A 6556-nucleotide genomic window follows, 5' to 3' on the forward strand; every position below is an offset into this window, starting at 1 on the left:
ATTATGGGAAGTCTTATTGAAGGCCTTTTGAAAATCTACTGCATTACTATTGTCTACTCTCTCTGTTACTCCCTCAAAAAAAATCAATAACATTGGTCAAACAAGATTTTCCTGTTTGAAATTTTTGCTGCCTATTCAGGATTTCTCATTTCTTGATGTTCTCACATTCTCTCTTGTAGTAATGATTCAATTATTTTTTTCCTACCACTGATGTTACATTGGCTGGTCATGATGTGGGCCATATCAGTGGGAATGGTGAGAGAGAGCAAGTGTCAGATAAGGCTACAGGTACTGAACCCACATGTAGCATTCCCAACATTGCCGGCTCCAGTGTGGGGGCGGGAATTTCAGATCCCTTGCTACTTTTATGGAATCAGGCCAGCTTTTGCAGGAGAAGTGGCTCACGGCTCCTTGGAGGAGTTGTCTCCCATAAATTAACTCTAGTCTGGAATCAGGAACTAAACAAGAACCAAAACATTCGACATTCCCTGTGAAAAGAATAGCCTGTTTAATCTTATCATAAATCTGTCAAACTCAGGCATTGAAAGTCCCATTAATCTATTTCACATCTCTTAGTCTTGTTGAGAAAATCCTGAGGAGAGTGCACGGAGGCTTCAAGGGGACTTGGACAGGCTAAATGAATGGGAAAGAACATATCAGGTGGAATATAATGTGAATAAGTGTGAAAAAACAGAAAGGCAGAGTATTTCTTAAATGGTGAGAAGTTAGGAAGTACGTGTGTCCAAAGGGTACCCTTGTTCATGAGTCACTAAAAGTTAGCATGCAGGTGTAGCAAGTAATTAGGAAGACAAATGGTATGTTGGCCTTCATCACAACGGGATTTGAATACAGAAGTAAAGATGTCTTGAGTTGTATAGAGTCTTAGTGAGACCACACCTGGAGTATTGTGTACAGTTTTGGTCTCCTTCTCTGAGGAAGGATATAGTTGCCATAGAGGGAGTGCAATGGAGGTTCACCAGATTAATTTCTGGGATGGCAGGGTTGTCTTATGATGAGAGATTGAGGAAACTGGGCCTGTTTTCTCTAGAGTTTCAAAGAGTGAGAGGTGATCTCCTTGAAACTTACAAAATTCTTACAGGGTGTGACAGGATAGATGTGGATGGGATGTTTCCCTGGCTGGTGAGTCTAGAACCAGGGGACACAGTCTCAGAGTAAGGGATAGGCCATTTAAGACTGAAACAAAGAGGAATTTCTTCACTCAGAGGATAGTGAATCTTTGGAATTCTCTATCCCAGAGGGCTGTGGAAGATCAATCATTGAAGCATGTTCAAAACAGAAGTCAGTAGATTTCTGGACACTAATAACATCAAGGGATATAGGGATAGTGCGGGAAAGGGGCATTGAGATGGATGAACAGCCATGATGTTATTGAAGGATGAAACAGGGTCGACAGGCTGTATGGTCTACTCCTGTTCCTAACTTTATCCTTGATGCAAATCAGCCCAAAAGGAAAGTAGGATTGGGGAATGTGGATGGACAGTGTTACAAAGAAGTGATCAGAGATTAACTAATCTGTAATTAACACAATGGAAGTAGAGAGGCTGTGTGAGACGGCAGGGTCAATGGCGTGAGTGTGAGAATAGGGTGGTGGTTGAGAAGTTTATATGGAAGGAGAAATTAAAGGCAGTTAAGAGGTCAGTGAACTGAGAGAATGAAGAGTTGAGATGAAGATTTAAATCATCAAAGATGAGAAATGACCCAGCACAGAGACGGCGGAAGGAAAGCACTGAAGATATCACGATGTAGAACATTTTTATGGAACCAGGGTAGAGAACAAGGAGGAATGAGGATTTTAAATGAGGCATGAGAGGAATGACAAAAGACATGATGCTCAAAGAGGGAAAATAGGGGACAGATCAAAATGCAATTTGGTGATAAGAGCCATGCCAGCACCATGATTGTCTTGACAGGCCAAATGGTAGAATGTATAGCAGGAGGTGTGTCATCATTTAGGCCGCCCCTCAGCAAGATTTCCATTAAGGCCATGATGCCAATTCAATCATCACAAGGAGCTCATGGATGCAAGGGCCTTGTTCACAAGTGAACATGGAGGGAGATGTGGAGAAGGGCCAGTGCGAGCTCTGCCACTGGCAGACTCTAGAGGTTCATAACTGGGAAAGGCGAGTTGGATGGGGAGGAGATTGGCAAGATCAGCTCCCATCCAGCATACTGGGTGGGAAGATCAGCTCCCATCCAGCATACTGGGTGGGAAGGTCAGCTGGGGGTAGGATGAGCAGTTGGGGCTGCTGCTCATAAGGATGCAGCGATGGAGGATGCTAATAAAAACACAGAGGGAAGCTGGAGGCTTACCCAAGAGCGAGTCAAGCCTGGGACGGTGGCAGGAGAGTAGGAAGGTGAAGGAATACTGAAAGGTTGGGATAGGGATTTCGGAGGGCAGATTGCCTGAGAGGGAAGAGGTGAAAAGAGGTATGATGACAGGAGGGGTGGGGGGATATCCAGGAGAGGTAAAGGGAAAGGAAGTAAAATGGGGGGGGAAAGTGGGAGTGGAAGCAATGGGCTCAGGCCCAGAGCAGTGCCCAAAATGTACACATGAATGGGCACAAGGTAAAATCAAGTTCAAAGGCCTGGCTAATACAGGGTACTTAGAATACAAATGTTATATAAAATATTAAATGGAAAGTAGAGAGGAGAAAATAGGAAGAAAAAGAAATCCAAAGTTAAAGGCAGAGGTCCAGTGGTGGGATCAAGTTGAAGTAAATGATGTGGAGTCAGTATGGAGCTTTGACAAACTGTTGTCCCGATGTAGCAGCTGGGTAAAATCCAGAAACTATTTGAAGAGTAGCGTATCCAAGGACTCACTAATGGAGGTAATGTCGGAATATAGATCCAGATGGTGTAGAATCAGGTGCAGGCAGAAAAAGAAACAGTGTGTGTGAAGTTCACCATAAGGTTCAGAAGCAGAGAAGAAATATACTTTGCTCAGGAGAGCAAATATCTGCATTGTGATTGTGTGAAAACTCAGCCGAACTCCACCTGCATGCTATTTTTTAGGAGAGGAAGTATATAGTATGGTTCTGAACATAGATTGGTTAAGCTATAAATATCTTCTATGCAAAAATTTCCTTGCAGTCATTTGCTTATTCTCAGTCCCTCAACAAAACAGTTGAAAAATTCCTTTTTTTTGTCTTTTCCCCTTTGCTCCTGCATTAATAATCACCCCCATCTGTCCCCCTTCCACATCCTCTAAGAACAAGGGCAGATTTAAACTGTGAACGCTTTTCTCAGACCTACCTTCTTGTCATTTCAACGCGGGGAAACCTCTGCTTGGTTCCTTCAAGCGTGAGAAATAGAAACTTGCTGGCAAGTGAGTTCTTATTGGTTACACAATCATCGTCAGGTTCATGTACTCTTTCCTCATCAGGTGCACACAACTGGTAAACAAGTTAGACCAGTCAAACAGGTGCAACATCCATCTCTTCTTAAAGGGGCCACACCACAAACTAGCTCCATTGAAATGATAACCAGCAGAGCAGTGAAGGCTCACTTGTTGAGATTCAAACTTAATTCATTGCTCACCCCATTTAATAGCCTGGGGGTTGCTAAACAATTGCAGCCACCGAAATGAGTTCACAGTCCCTATAATTACAGCCCACAACACTTAAAAAGCATTAATGTTCACTCGTATTACTAAGCCTGCGTCTGACTTGAAGCCTCCACACTCCCCTCACTCTCACAATTCAAATGCCTTGTTAGCTTAAAGTAAATCGTGCAAGAAAGACAAAGGCTCCTATATTTACATAGATTGATTCGATCCATTGGATAGAAGCATAGAATCTGAGGGCGGAATTTTCCCTGCCTGCTGCCATCGGGCGTTATGGCAGGCATGAGCGGACAATATAGTGGGAAGGTCAAAAATCAGTTTCACAATGTCGTGAAATCAGTTTGCAATTGTCCGCTCTGCCCGTCAATGGCGGGCTGTGTTTCCCATCGCTGGACATCGGGAACTTCATTGTAATACATCTACATATCATTATAAGCCCAGGTCACCGGAATCATCCCCCCATGCTGGATCACCCGAGCTTGTTGGCACGCCAACATGTTTCACAACAGCATTTATAAGGCATGCGCCTGGTAAGCTGCACTTCGAGGGGAACTCAGAGGTGAGTGCACAGTAACATTGCGCAGTGCTCACGAGGGTCGCCTGTTAGACCTCAAGGTTGAGGTGCCGCACATTCAGGCAAGGACACAGGCAAGTTACATTTTCTCAGCTAGCTGACAGTATGGTGCTGGGGCAAGGGCTGCCCTGTGGGTTGAAGCAAGGTGAGCGGGGTGGGGGGGGGCAAGGGCTGCACTGCAGTTGAGGTGAGTTGGTGGGGGTCAAGGACTGCACTACAGTTGAAGGTAGTGCACAACCATGTGTGGGGCGTGTGGAGGGAAGCAGTCACACATTAGAGAGCCCTTGTATAAAGCGACCATTCCTCCGCAGCTGAGACAGTTCAGACACAGCCATATGACATGCTTAGCTCAGGTCTCTAGTTTATCTGCCCATTCAAGCAGCGCAGAGGCCTGAAAGTGCTACCAAATGCTTGAGAGCTTTTCACACCTCAGGGACAGACTACAAACTAATGAGCGGTTTAGTGGACCGCAGAACAGCTGGATGACTGGGCACGGTGTATAATCTCCTTACTAAAGCTGCTCGTGGAACAGTCACTGGTGGAGGTGCTCACAGCCCCTTGCAATGTCATAATTCAGTTTTGGACCAGTCTGCCCTATGGTTCAAGCTAACAGTGTGGCTTTGCATTACGAGTTAGGAGAATACCTGAGCTGAGAGCACAGCATGCAGTCCAGTGGGCAAAGCCCTGCAAGCCGATCGATCAGGTGGAGTGGGGTTTCGAGCAGCCATGCAGCACACTAAACTCTGGCCATCCAAGTGGTGGCCAGTACTCTCTAGTTTGCATTAAGGGGCCTTCAGACTTAACTAAGAAAGGTTCTTATTATACCGAAGTTAATCCACGTGTCTCTCTCTTTCATCCTGAAAGAAGAGTACATCAGGAGTATGGAGCCTGGTAACCTAGCTGTATGCCTCATGGCTTACAGAGAGCAGAGACGAAGGAGAAGAGAATGGTGGAGGCACCTAGCTGGGCAGAGGGAGGAGCAGCACCCTCAGGAAGAAGGAGCTGCTGGGACTCCCACACACACCGCTGAAGAGCCACAGGGAGCCATCACTGGTCGGCACGTAGCTGGACCCAGGGTCTATAGACGGCACTTATTCCTGCAGATGATCGAGAACCAGTGTCGCCGAAGTCCGTGCATGTCGAGGGAACTTGTTGGTCACATCTGCCACCTGCTGCAGGATTTGTCGCCATGGGGACATGGAGGGCATCCACTGCCAGTGGCCGTGAAAGTGACTGCGGCACTCAATTTTTACGCCAGTGGCTCCTTTCAGGGCTCCACAGGTGACCTCTGAGGCAGATCGCAAGCCTCCACGCGCAAATGTATCCATGAGGTCATGGACACCATCTTCACAAAGGCAGACAGGAAAGCCAGGATGCAAGAGCGCTGGGGTTTGCCCAGGTGTCAGGTTTTCCACAGGTGCAGGGTGCCATCAACTGCACTCACCTGGCTCAGACCTCTGTGGCATCAAACAGTCAACTACGTCAACTGCAAGGGCTTCCACTCACTGAATGTTCAGCTGGTGTGCGATGACCACAAACGCATTCTGCAGGTTTGCGCATGGTTCCCAGGGAGTGTCCATGACTCCTACATTCTCAGTAGGTCTCAGATCCCTGACATCTTCCAGGGCCCACAGAAGCTGCAGGGTTGGCTCCTCAGGGATAAGGGCTACCCACAGAGCCCGTGGCTGATGACACCCGTGTGGCGGCCTCAGACTACAGCAGAGAGAAGTTACAGTGAGGCTCATGCTGCAACTGGCACTTTGGTGGAGCAAACCACCGAATGCTGAAAATGAGATTCCAGAGCCTGGACCGGTCTGGCGGTCTGGCAATAAAGCCCACAGAGGGTGTTGTGCATCTTCATCACCTTCACAACCTGGCGCTGCAACAGGAAAAGGAGCTAGCTAAGGAGGAGATGGAGGAGCTGGACACTCCCGGAGTCACCGGGATGTGCATCTGCTGATCCTCTTCTGTATGGTTGCCCAAGGGCCCCTGCCTCACTTCTTGAAGCAAAGGGGAAGCTGGAGTGAGATCAAGCTGCCCTGCACCCCTCTCGCGTTGACACTGTTGGAGGCCAACTATGGCGTCAACAATGGAGTTCAGCCCACGAAGCAGTGCAGGACTGATGTCCTGGATCAAGGTCTCCATGGCAGCCGCCATCCTACCAGTGTTGACCTCAGTGCGTTGGCATGCCAGCGCTATCGCCTCAGTCTTAAGGTGGATGGACTCCTCTATCATGCCTTGCAATCTGAGGAGTGCAGCAGACATCATTTCCTGATGTTTTTGAGCTTGCCTGTACAGCTCCAGCAACTGAGTTATTACCAAATCCAGAGGTTTGTCATCTGACTCGGACTCAGCAGATTTCTGGTCTCCAACAGTCCTCCGAGTGCCGGAAACCAGGG

The 6556-nt window shown here is 47.5% G+C and overlaps 1 protein-coding gene across 3 annotated transcripts in view; it reads right to left on the minus strand.

Annotated features, from left to right (window-relative positions):
• The window catches only part of svopl (SVOP-like), a 117108-nt gene extending 113736 nt beyond the window's left edge, over positions 1 to 3372 (minus strand). For 2 of the 3 annotated variants that reach the window (XR_013580242.1, XM_078568511.1), the window contains exon 1: positions 3274 to 3372. The gene's annotated coding sequence lies outside the window, so the exon portion shown is untranslated. The remainder of the gene's footprint in view (positions 1 to 3273) is intronic. The other variant, XM_078568512.1, reaches the window with a different exon arrangement.
• Between the last annotated feature and the right edge of the window lie 3184 nt (positions 3373 to 6556).

Source organism: Cetorhinus maximus, chromosome 22 (genome assembly GCF_964194155.1).
Source record: "Cetorhinus maximus chromosome 22, sCetMax3.hap1.1, whole genome shotgun sequence".
Classification (NCBI taxonomy): Eukaryota; Metazoa; Chordata; class Chondrichthyes; order Lamniformes; family Cetorhinidae; genus Cetorhinus; species Cetorhinus maximus.